The sequence below is a fragment of the Arachis stenosperma genome, chromosome 7 (genome assembly GCF_014773155.1).
Source record: "Arachis stenosperma cultivar V10309 chromosome 7, arast.V10309.gnm1.PFL2, whole genome shotgun sequence".
Lineage (NCBI taxonomy): Eukaryota > Viridiplantae > Streptophyta > Magnoliopsida > Fabales > Fabaceae > Arachis > Arachis stenosperma.
Genome location: NC_080383.1, coordinates 74,629,513 through 74,642,272, shown reverse-complemented (window position 1 = coordinate 74,642,272; position 12,760 = coordinate 74,629,513). Strand labels below are relative to the sequence as shown.

At 37.3% G+C, this 12,760-nt stretch overlaps 1 non-coding gene across 1 annotated transcript; it reads right to left on the bottom strand.

The window, feature by feature from the left end:
- Window positions 1–12,081: 12,081 nt before the first annotated feature.
- On the bottom strand, window positions 12,082–12,185 carry LOC130943213 (small nucleolar RNA R71). Its single transcript, XR_009071741.1, has one exon. It is a non-coding gene; the product is annotated as a small nucleolar RNA R71 (small nucleolar RNA).
- Window positions 12,186–12,760: the final 575 nt, after the last annotated feature.

Below are 12,760 nucleotides of genomic sequence, written 5' to 3'. Positions count from 1 at the left end.
TTCTCCATTACTGCATATCAAGTATTTATTTCATGTTCTTTTATTTTTCGCAATTAAAACTAAAAACCATTATTGACATCCTGACTAAGAATAATAAGATAACCATAGCTTGCTTCAAGCCGACAATCTCCATGGGATCGACCCTTACTCACGTAAGGTATTACTTGGATGACCCAGTGCACTTGCTAGTTAGTTGTACAAGTTGTGAAAATGTGATTTACAATTTCGTGCACCAAGTTTTTGGCGCCGTTGCCGGAGATTGTTCGAGTTTGAACAACTGACGGTTTATTTTGTTGCTTAGATTAGGAAAAATTGTCTTTTGTTAGTTTAGAGTCTCTTTATTTTCTTTTCAAAAATTTTCAAAAATCATATTTTTCCTAGTTAATTTTCTATTTTTACTTGAGTCTAGTTTCATATTTTAAGTTTGGTGTCAATTGCATGTCCTTATTTGTTCTTCATATTTTCGAATTTGTGTCCATTGTTCTTTCTTGATCTTCAAGTTGTTCTTGTTTATTTTTTGTTTGATCTTTAGTTTTTCTTGTTTTGTGTCTTTCCTTGTTTTTCTTGTGATTTTCAAAAAGTTCAAAAAGATTTTTCAAGAAAATATTTTTTCTTTCATAACTCAGTTGGTTAGAGCGTTGGTTTATGTTTTTGGTATCTTCTTTTCAAAAATAATTTTTCTTTGATTAAATCTTCTGTCAAATTTTAAGTTTGGTGTTCTCTTGTTAATTTTTCTTTAGTTTTCGAAAATTTTATTTTGGTTTTCTAAAAATTTTAAGTTTGGTGTTCTTTCTTTTTGTTCTTGTTGTTCTTGTGAGTCTTCAAAGTGTTCTTGAGTCTTCTTTGTATTTTGATCTTAAAATTTTTAAGTTTGGTGTTCCTTGGTGTTTTCCCTCCTAAATTTTCGAAAACAAGGAGCATTAGATCTAAAAGTTTTAAGTCTTGCGTCTTTTGTGTATTTTTCTCTTTCATAATAAAATTCAAAAATAAAAAATATCTTTTCCTTTAATTGCTCATAATTTTCGAATTCATTAGGTTGATTTGGTCAAATTTTTTTTAAATAATATCTTTTTCAAAAATTCTTAACCACTTCCTCTCTCCTCATTCTTTTTCGAAAATCCTCATAAAATATTTTCAAATTCTTTTTTATTTTATTTTTTTATTATTTTAATATCCATTTTATTATATAATAAAATAAACAAAATAAATCCACATCATCTCCCTTTCTCCATCATGGACCTAAGTAGAAATGAACAGTCCAGAAGGACTCTGGGGTCATATGCTAACCCCACTACTACTTCATATGGGAGTAGTATCTGTATACCCCCATAAGAGCTAACACTTTCGAGCTAAATCCTCAGCTCATTATCATGGTGCAGCAAAATTGCCAGTATTCCGGTCTTCCACAAAAAGAACCTACTGAGTTTCTGGCACAGTTCTTATAAATTATTGACACAGTATGTGATAAGAAAGTAGATCAGGATGTCTACAGATTATTGCTGTTTCCATTTGCTGTACAAGACCAAACTAAGAGGTGGTTAAATAAACAACCCAAAGTCAGCATAAGAACATGGAAACAATTGTCAGACAAATTTCTGAATTAATATTTCCCTCCAAGGAGGATGACACAGCTAAGGCTGGACATCCAAGGCTTTAAACAAGAGAATAATGAATCTCTTTATGATGTCTGGGAGAGGTACAGAGAGATGCTATGGAAATGCCCCTCTGAAATGTTTTCAGAGTGGGTGCAGTTAGACATCTTCTACTACGGGCTTACAGAAAAAGATCAGATATCTCTAGACCACTCAGCTGGTGGATCTATACACATGAGAAAGACAATTGAAGAGGCTCAAGAGCTTATAGATATGGTTGCTAGAAATTAGCATATGTACTTAAATAGTGAGTCCTCCATGAAAGAAGAAGCTAAGGCAGTATCAACTGACTTTAGTCCTTAGGAACAAGATGCTGAACTCAGTCAGCAACTATCTTCTATAACAAAACAGTTAGCAAAATTCAAGGAGATGCTACAAGAAACCAAAAATGCTAATAAGGCTATGGAATCACAATTGAATCAGAAAAAACAACGGTTATCAAAATAGATAACAGAAGAATGCCAAGCAGTTCAATTAAGAAGTGGAAAAATATTAAATACCTCAACTCAAAGCAACAGAAAGCCAAGAAAAGAACAACTGACAGAGGATGAGCAAACTGCCACCCAAAATCCCTCTAAGGACAGTAAGAGCCCAGAGAAGAATGATTCTGGCCTTCAAACGCCAGAAAAGGGTAAAAAACTGGTGTTAAACACCCAGTGGATGCCCAGTTCTGGCGTTCAAACGCCAGAAAAGGGTGAAAAGTTGGCGTTGAACGCCCAACCCATGTCCAGTTCTGGCGTTCAAACGCCAGAAAAGGGTAGGAATCTGGCGTTAAACGCCCCTTCCTTCTCCCATCTTGGCGTTCAAATGCCAATGAGGGATCAGACACCTACAAGTGATGATAATATCTCCCTCAAGAAGGCTTCTCAACCTACCTCTGTAGGAAATAAACCTGCAGTAACCAAGGTTGAAGAATACAAAGCTAAAATACCTTATCCTCAGAAACTCCACCAAGCGGAACAGGATAAACAATTTGCCCGCTTTGCAGACTATCTCAGGACTCTTGAAATCAAGATTTCGTTTGCAGAGGCACTTGAGCAAATACCCTCTTATGCTAAGTTCATGAAAGAAATCTTAAGTCATAAGAAGGATTGGAGAGAAACTGAAAAAGTCTTTCTCACTGAAGAATGCAGTGCAGTCATCTTAAAGAGCTTACCAGAGAAGCTTAAGGATCCTGGGAGCTTTATGATACCATGCACATTGGAGGGTACTTGTACCAAGACAGCTCTATGTGATCTTGGGACAAGTATCAACCTAATCCATGCATCCTCTATCAGAAAGCTTGGCTTGACTGAAGAGGTCAAACCAACCCGGATTTGTCTTCAACTTGATGATGGCTCCATTAAATATCCATCAGGTGTAATTGAGGACATGATTGTCATAGTTGGGTCATTGGCCTTTCCCACTGACTTTGTAGTGCTGAAAATGGAGGAGCACAAGAGTGCAACCCTCATTCTAGGAAGACCTTTCCTAGCAACTGAACGAACTCTCATTGACGTCCAAAAAGGGGAAGTGACTCTGAGAGTCAATGAGGATGAGTTTAGGCTGAATGTTATTGAAGCAATGAAGCATCCAGACACATCAAAGGACTGCATGAGAGTTGATATTATTGACTCCCTCGTAAAGGAGATCAGTATGGCTGAAAGTCTTGAATCAGAGCAAGAGGACATCTTTTTAAAGATGTTCAGCCTGATCTAGAGGTACCATAGGAAATAAAAGAACCTTTGAAAACTCCTCAGGAAGAGGAGAAACCTCCTAAACCCGAGCTCAAACCATTACCACCATCCATGAAATATGCGTTTCTGGGAGAAGGTAACACTTTTTCTGTAATCATAAGCTCTGCTTTAGAGCCACAGGAAGAGAAAGTACTAATTCAAGTGCTAAGGACACACAAGACAGCTCTTGGGTGGTCCATTAGTGATCTTAAGGGCATTAGCCCAGCCAAATGCATGCACAAGATCCTACTGGAGGATAATGCCAAGCCAGTGGTTCAACCACAAAGGCGACTGAATCCAGCCATGAAGGAGGTGGTGCAAAAAGAGGTCACTAAATTACTAGAGGCTGGGATTATTTATCCTATTTCTGATAGCCCCTGGGTGAGCCCTGTCCAAGTTGTACACAAAAAGGGAGGCATGACAGTGGTTCATAATGAAAAGAATAAACTGGTTCCTACGAGAACAGTTACAGGGTGGCGTATGTGTATTGACTACAGAAGGCTCAATACAGCCACCAGAAAGGATCATTTTCCTTTACCATTCATAGACCAGATGCTAGAAAGACTAGCAGGTCATGACTATTACTGCTTTTTGGACGACTATTCAGGTTATAACCAAATTGCAGTAGATCCTCAAGATCAAGAGAAAACATCATTCACATGTCCATCTGGAGTATTTTCCTACAGAAGGATGCCTTTTGGTCTGTGCAATGTACCAGCAACCTTTCAGAGATGCATGCTCTCTATCTTCTCTGATATGGTGAAAAAATTTCTGGAAGTCTTCATGGATGACTTTTCAGTATTTGGAGACTCATTCAACTCCTATCTTGATCATCTAGCACTTGTTCTGAAAAGGTGCCAAGAGACTAACGTGGTTTTAAACTGGGAAAAATGTCACTTTATGGTGACTGAAGGAAGTGTCCTTGGGCATAAAATTTCGAACAAAGGAATAGAGGGGGATCAAGCTAAAGTAGAGGTAATTGAAAAATTACCACCACCCACTAATGTTAAGGCAATTAGAAGTTTTCTGGGACATGCAGGATTCTACAGGAGGTTTATAAAGGATTTTTCAAAAATTGCAAAACCTCTGAGTAACCTGCTAGTTGCTGATACACCATTTGTCTTTGACACAGAGTGTTTGCAGGCCTTTGAGACTCTGAAGGCTAAGTTGGTCACAGCGCCTATCATTTCTGCACTAGACTGGACATTACCATTCGAACTAATGTGTGATGCCAGTGATCATGCTATTGGTGCAGTATTGGGACAGAGGCATAACAAGCTTCTGCATGTCATTTACTATGCCAGCCGTGTTCTAAATGACGCACAGAATAACTACACAACCACAAAAAAGGAACTTCTTGCAGTGGTTTATGCCATTGACAAGTTTAGATCCTATTTAGTAGGATCAAAAGTGATTGTGTACACTGACCATGCTACTCTCAAATATCTACTCACAAAGCAGGATTCAAAACCCAGGCTCATAAGATGGGTGTTGCTTCTGCAAGAGTTTGATATAGAATTAAGAGACAGAAAAGGGACAAAGAACCAAGTGACTGATCACTTGTCCCGGATAGAACCAGTGGCAGGAGCATCCCTCCCTTCCACTGAGATCTCTGAAACCTTCTCCGATGACATTGCAAACTATAAAGCTGTGAGATTAATACCCAAGGAGTACAGCAGGCAGCAAACGAAAAAATTAATTTCTGATGCAAAGTACTACTTGTGGGATAAGCCATATCTCTTTAAGAGATGTGCAGACGGAATAATCCGTAGATGCGTGCCTAGAGAAGAAGCACAGAAGATCCTATGGCATTGTCATGGATCACAATATGGAGGACATTTCGGATGTGAGCGAACAGCCACAAAAGTCCTCCAATGTGGCTTCTACTGGCCCACCCTCTATAGAGACTCCCGAGAGTTTGTACGTAACTGTGACAGTTGCCAGAGAGCTGGTAATCTGCCTCTAGGTTACACCATGTCTCAACAAGGGATCTTAGAGATTGAGTTGTTTGACATATGGGGTATTGACTTCATGGGGCCTTTCCTACAATCATACTCAAACACTAATATTCTGGTGGCTGTAGACTATGTATCTAAATGGGTAGAGGCAATCGCAACACCCACTAATGATACTAAGACAGTGCTGAAGTTCCTCCAGAAACATATCTTCAGCAGATTTGGTGTCCCTAGAGCACTAATTAGTGATGGAGGCACTCATTTCTGCAATAAACAGCTTTACTCTGCTATGGTCAGATACGGAATTAGCCACAAGGTGGCAACTCCATATCATCCACAGACAAATGGGCAAGTTGACGTCTCTAATAGAGAACTAAAAAGAATCCTAGAATGGACTGTAATTGCCCGTAGAAAGGATTGGGCAAGGAGCTTGGATGATGCTCTATGGGCATACAGAACAGCATTCAAGACCCCTATAGGAACTTCTCCATACCAGCTTGTGTATGGGAAGGCCTGTCACCTGCCCGTGGAACTGGAGCATAAAGCCTACTGGGCAACCAGATTCCTAAACCTCGATGCCAAATTAGCTGGAGAGAAAAGATTGCTCCAGCTGAATGAGCTAGAGGAATTCAGACTCAATGCTTTCGAAAATGCAAAAATTTACAAAGAGAAAGCAAAAAGGTGACATGACAAGAAACTGTCATCTAAAGTCTTTGAGTCAGGGCAGAAAGTTCTGGTGTTTAATAGGCTCAGATTATTTCCCGGGAAACTGAAATCCCAGTGGAGAGGACCATATGTGATTACAAGTGTGTCACCATATGGATATGTAGAGCTTCAGGATATCGATTCTGACAAAAAGTTCATTGTTAATGGATAAAGAGTCAAACATTATCTTGAAAGAAATGTTGAGCAAGAATGCTCAAAACTGAGACTAGATTAAAACTCAGTAAGGTCCAGCTAAAGACAATAAAGAAGCGCTTGTTGGGAGGCAACCCACCCATTAGTAAAGTTTATCTGTTATTCAAATAATAATTATAGGAGTTTGGTATAAATTATCTTTAACATTGATTCTCAATTATAGAAGTTCACAGAGTTATAGAAGGATTCAGAGCCGAAAGCAGAGAAAAGGAGCTCACTGGCACGAAAACGCCAGTAAGAGGCACTTTTGGGCGTTAAACACCAGAATGGGCACCATTCTGGGCGTTTAACGCCAGTAAAGATACCTTTCTGGGTGTTAAACGCCAGAATGGGTACCATTCTGGGTGTTTAATGCCAGAATTGCAGCATCCTGGGCGTTTAAAAAAATGCCCAGTGATAAAGACTTTCTGGCGTTTAACGCTAACCAGGGTATCTGGCTGGGCGTTAAACGCCCAAAACAAGCAACAATTGGGCGTTAAATGCCAAAATGAATGCCATTCTGGGCGTTTAACGCCAGGAATGTGGAGGGGAGGAAGTTTTGTTTCCAACTCAATTTTTTTTTTCAAATTTTCATGTTTTCATCCATACTTTCTTGCATGAACATGTTACAAATTCTCATTTTTCAATTTCAATTTCAAAAAAAAATCTTAATCAAAAAAAAAAAATCTTTCTTTTCAAATCTTTTTCAAAATTTATATATCTTTTTAATTTCTTTTCAAATCTTTTTCAAACACATCTATCTTTCTAATATCTTTTCAAATCTTTTTCAACTCATCATACTATCTTTTCAAATTTAGATTTATATTTTTCAAAACTCTCTCATATCTTTTAAATTTTAACATTACATCCTTTGCATATCATACTTATCTTTTTTAAATCATATCTTCTATCATATATCTTTTCAAAATTTTTGCCCACCCTCTCCCTTTTAAATTAACATTCGGCCTCCCCCTCTCCTCCACCATTCGAATTCGACTCTCTTCCTATTCCTCTCCTTTCTTTTCTTTTGCTTGAGGATAGGCAAACCTCTAAGTTTGGTGTGTTTTTCGTGATCACTGGGCTAAGATTCACCAAGATCATGGCTCCTAAGGGAAAACAAACCACTCCAAGAGGCAAGAAAGAGAACACTCCAAAACCACTTTGGAATTAAGAGAGGTTCTTAACCAAAGAACATGCAGACCATTACCACAAAAGAATGGGTCTAAGGTCAGTGATCCCAGAAGTTAAATTCGATCTGAAAGAAGACAAATATTCGGAGATCCAAGAGCAGATTCAAAACAGGGGCTGGGAAATTCTAGCTAATCCTGAGACAAAGGTGGGTAGAAACAAGGTTCAGGAATTCTACTCAAATCTGTGGCAAATAGATAAGCAGAGAATGACTGGAACCGCCTTCTATACCTTTTGAACTATGGTCAGAGGGAAGATTATTTACTTCGACCTGGACAGAATAAGAGAGGTTTTCAAGCTGCCTCAACTACAAGATGATCCAGAATACTTTAATAGGAGAATGGTAAGATTAGATAAGCGCTTGGACCAAGTTTTAGAGGACATATGTCTCCCTTGAACCAAGTGGATAACCAACACAAAGGGTGTCTGGTGCACGAAATTATAAATCACACTTTTCACGACTCGTACCACTAACCAGCAAGTGCACTGGGTCGTCCAAGTAATACCTTACGTGAGTAAGGGTCAAATCCCACAGAGATTGTTGGCTTGAAGCAAGCTATGGTTATCTTGTAACTCTTAGTCAGAATAATAATAAATCTCAGTTTTGATTGGTGGTAAATAAAAAGCATGGATTAAATAATACTTGTTATGCAGTAATGGAGAATATGTTGGAGTTTTGGAGATGCTTGGTGCACGAAATTGTGATCAGCAATGGCGCCATCAACATGGTACGCTCAATTGCAATCTCAACTCTTTATCACAACTTCGCACAACTAACTAGCAAGTGCACTGGGTCGTCCAAGTAATAAACCTTACGCAAGTAAAGGTCGATTCCATGGAGATTGTTGGTATGAAGCAAGCTATGGTCATTGATGAGCGGATAATTTATACGCTTTTTGGCATTATTTTTAGGTAGTTTTTAGTAAGTTCAAGCTACTTTTAGGGATGTTTTCATTAGTTTTTATGTTAAATTCACATTTCTGGACTTTACTATGAGTTTGTGTGTTTTTCTATGATTTCAGGTAATTTCTGGCTGAAATTGAGGGACTTGAGCAAAACTCTGAAAAAGGCTGACAAAAGGACTGCTGATGCTGTTGGAATCTGACCTCTCTGCACTCAAAATGGATTTTCTGGAGCTACAGAATTCCAAATGGCGCGCTCTCAATGGCGTTGGAAAGTAGACATCCAGAGCTTTCCAGCAATATATAATAGTTCATACTTTATTCGGGAATTGACGACGTAAAGTGGCGCTCAACGCCAAGTACATGCTGCTGTCTGGAGTCAAACGCCAGAAACACGTCACAACCCGGAGTTGAACGCCAGAAACACGCTATAACTCGGCGTTCAACTCCAATAAATGCCTTAGCTCGTGAATAGACCAAGCTCAGCCCAAACATACACCAAGTGGGCCCCGGAAGTGGATTTATGCATCAATTACTTACTCCTGTAAACCCTAGTAGCTAGTTTATTATAAATAGGACTTTTTACTAGAGTATTAGACATCTTAGGACGATTAGTTCTCAGATCATGGGGGCTGGCCATTCGGCCATGCCTGAACCTTTCACTTATGTATTTTCAACGGTGGAGTTTCTACACACCATAGATTAAGGGTGTGGAGCTCTGCTGTACCTCAAGTTTCAATACAATTACTATTATTTTCTATTCAATTCTCTTTTATTCTTATTCCAAGATATACGTTGCACTTCAACTTGATGAATGTGATGATCCGTGACACTCATCATCATTCTCACCTATGAACGCGCGTGACTGATAACCACTTCCGTTCTACTTTAGGCCGGGCGCATATCTCTTAGATTCCCCAACAGAATCTTCGTGGTATAAGCTAGATAGATGGCGGCATTCATGGGAATCCGAAAAGTCTAACCTTGTCTGTGGTATTCCGAGTAGGATTCCGGGAATCCGAAAAGTCTAACCTTGTCTGTGGTATTTCGAGTAGGATTCTGGTATTGAATGACTGTGACGAGCTTCAAACTCTTGAAGGCTGGGCGTTAGTGACAGACGCAAAAGAATCAAGGGATTCTATTCCAACCTGATTGAGAACCGACAGATGATTAGCCGTGCTGTGACAGAGCATAGGACCATTTTCACTGAAAGGATGGGATGTAGCCATTGACAACGGTGATGCCCTACATACATCTTGCCATGGAAAGGAGTAAGAAGGATTGGGTGAATGTAATAAGAAAGTAGAGATTCGAGAGGAGCACAGCATCTCCACATGCCTATCTGAAATTCCCACCATGGAATTATATGAGTAACTATTTACTATTTTATTTTCTATTTATTATTTATTTTCGAATTATCATAAAACCATTTAATTTGCCTAACTGAGATTTACAAGGTTACCATAGCTTGCTTCATACCAACAATCTCTGTGGGATCGACCCTTACTCACGTAAGGTATTACTTGGATGACCCAGTATACTTGCTGGTTAAGTTGAACGGAGTTGTGATCGCACGTGCCATTACCAGGGATTATTAAGATCCCAATTCATCATACCATGATCTCTTTGGGGTATTTTTGATAGAGCCAATTTTGAGGATCACAGTTTCGTCCACCAAGTTTTTGGCGCCGTTGCCGGGGATTGTTCGAGTATGGACAACTGACAGTTCATCTTGTTGCTCAGATTAGGTAATTTTCTTTTCAAAAGTTTTCAAAAAAAAATTTCTTTATTTTCGTTTTTCTAAAAAATTTATTTTCGAAAAAAATTAATAAAAATACAAAAAAAAATCATAAAAGCATAAAAATCAAAAATATTTTGTGTTTCTTGTTTGAGTCTTGAGTCAATTTTTAAATTTGGTGTCAATTGCATGCTTTAAAAATTTTTCTTGCATTTTTCGAAAATTCATGCATTCATAGTATTCTTCATGATCTTCAAGTTGTTCTTGGTAAGTCTTCTTGTTTGATCTTGATGTTTTCTTGTTTTGTGTTGTTTGTTGTTTTTCATATGCATTTTTTGTTTGTTAGAGTCCATGCATTAAAGATTTCTAAGTTTGGTGTCTTGCATGTTTTCTTTGCATAAAAAATTTTTCAAAATTATGTTCTTGATGTTCATCATGATCTTCAAAGTGTTCTTGGTGTTCATCTTGACATTCATAGTGTTCCTGCATGCATCTTGTGTTTTGATCTAAAATTTTCATGTTTTGGGTCATGTTTGTGTTTTTCTCTCTCATAATTAAAAATTCAAAAATCAAAAAATATCTTCTCCTTATTTCTCTCCAAATTTTCAAAAATTTGAATTGACTTAGTCAAAAATTTTTAAAAATTAGTTGTTTCTTACAAGTCAAGTCAAATTTTCAAAAATTTAAAAATCTTATCTTTTCAAAATCTTTTTCAAAAATAATATCTTTTCCAATTTTTCCTCTTTTTCGAAAATTTCAAAAAATTCTTTTTCAAATTATTTTCAAAATCTTTTTCTTATCTTTATATCAAATTTTCGAAAACTCACTAACAATTAATGTGATTGATTCAAAAATTTGAAGTTTGTTACTTTCTTGTTAAGAAATGTTCAATCTTTAAGTTCTAGAATCTTATCTTGTAGTTTCTTGTTAGTGAAGTAAGTAATTTTAAATTTAAAAATTAAATCTTTTTCAAACACACCTTTTCTATCTTATTTTCTTATCTTATCTTTTTATCATATCTTTTTCAAAATTTTATCTTTTTTCAAATTTTGATTTAAAAATATCTTATCTCACTTCTTATCTTCTAATCTTTTCAAATTTGATTTTAATATCTTTTTCAACTAATTATTTGACTTTTTGTTTGTTTCTTATCTTTTTCAAAACCACCTAACTACTTTTTCCTCTCTAATTTTTGAAAATATCTCATCTCTTTTTCAAAAATTCTTTTTTTGTTTTAAATTTTAATTTTAATCTTATCTTATATTTAATTTTCGAAAATACTAACCTCTTTTTCAAAATTATTTTCGAAACTCTCCCTCTCTTTTCTTATTCTATTTAATTATTTATTTACTAACACTTCTCTTCACCTCTCTTCATCTAAAAATCCGAACCCATTCTTCTTCACTCTTCTCCCCTTTCTTCTTCTACTAACATAAAGGAATCTCTATACTGTGACATAGAGGATTCCTCTTCTTTTCTTGTTTTCTTCTCTTTCATATAAGTAGGAACAAGGAAAAAGGCACTCTTGTTGAAATTGATTCCGAACCTGAAAGGACTCTGAAGAGGAAACTAAGAGAAGCTAAATTACAACAATCTAAAGGTAACATTTCAGAAATATTAGAACAAGAGAAGGAGATGGCAGCCGAACCCAACAACAATAATGCAAAGAGAATGCTTGGTGACTTCACAAAACCAATGTCCAAATTTGATGGAAGAAGCATCTCCATTCCTGCCATTGGAGCCAATAATTTTGAGCTTAAGCCTCAACTAGTTGCTTTAATGCAACAGAACTGCAAGTTTTATGGACTTCCATCTGAAGATTCCTACCAGTTTTTAACTGAGTTCTTGCAGATTTGTGAGACTGTTAAGACGAATGGAGTTGATCCTGAAGTCTACAGACTCATGCTTTTCCCTTTTGCTGTAAGAGACAGAGCTAGAATATGGTTGGATTCACAACCTAAGGATAGCCTGGACTCCTGGGAGAAGCTGGTCACGGCCTTCTTGGATAAATTCTTTCCTCCTCAAAAGCTGAGCAAGCTTAGAGTGGATGTTCAGACCTTCAAACAAAAAGATGGTGAATCCCTCTATGAAGCTTGGGAAAGATACAAGCAGTTGACCAAAAGGTGTCCATCTGACATGTTTTCAGAATGGACCATATTAGATATATTCTATTATGGTCTATCTGAGTTTTCAAAAATGTCATTGGACCATTCTGCAGGTGGATCCATCCACCTAAAGAAAACACCTGCAGAAGCTCAAGAACTCATTGACATGGTTGCAAGTAACTAATTCATGTACACTTCTGAGAGGAATTCCGTGAATAATGGGACACCTCAGAGGAAGAGAGTTCTTGAAATTGATGCTCTGAATACCATATTGGCTCAGAACAAAGTGTTGACTCAGCAAGTCAACATGATCTCTCAAAGTCTGAATGGATGGCAAAATGCATCCAACAGTACTAAAGAGGCAGCTTCTGAAGAAGCTTATGATCCTGAGAACCCTGCAATGGCAGAGGTTAATTACATGGGTGAACCTTATGGAAACACCTATAATTCATCATGGAGAAATCATCCAAATTTCTCATAGAAGGATCAACAAAAGCCTCAACAAGGCTTTAACAATGGTGGACGCAATAGGCTGAGCAATAGCAAGCCTTTTCCATCATCTTCTTAGCAACAGACAGAGAATTCTGAACAAAACACTTCTAATTTAA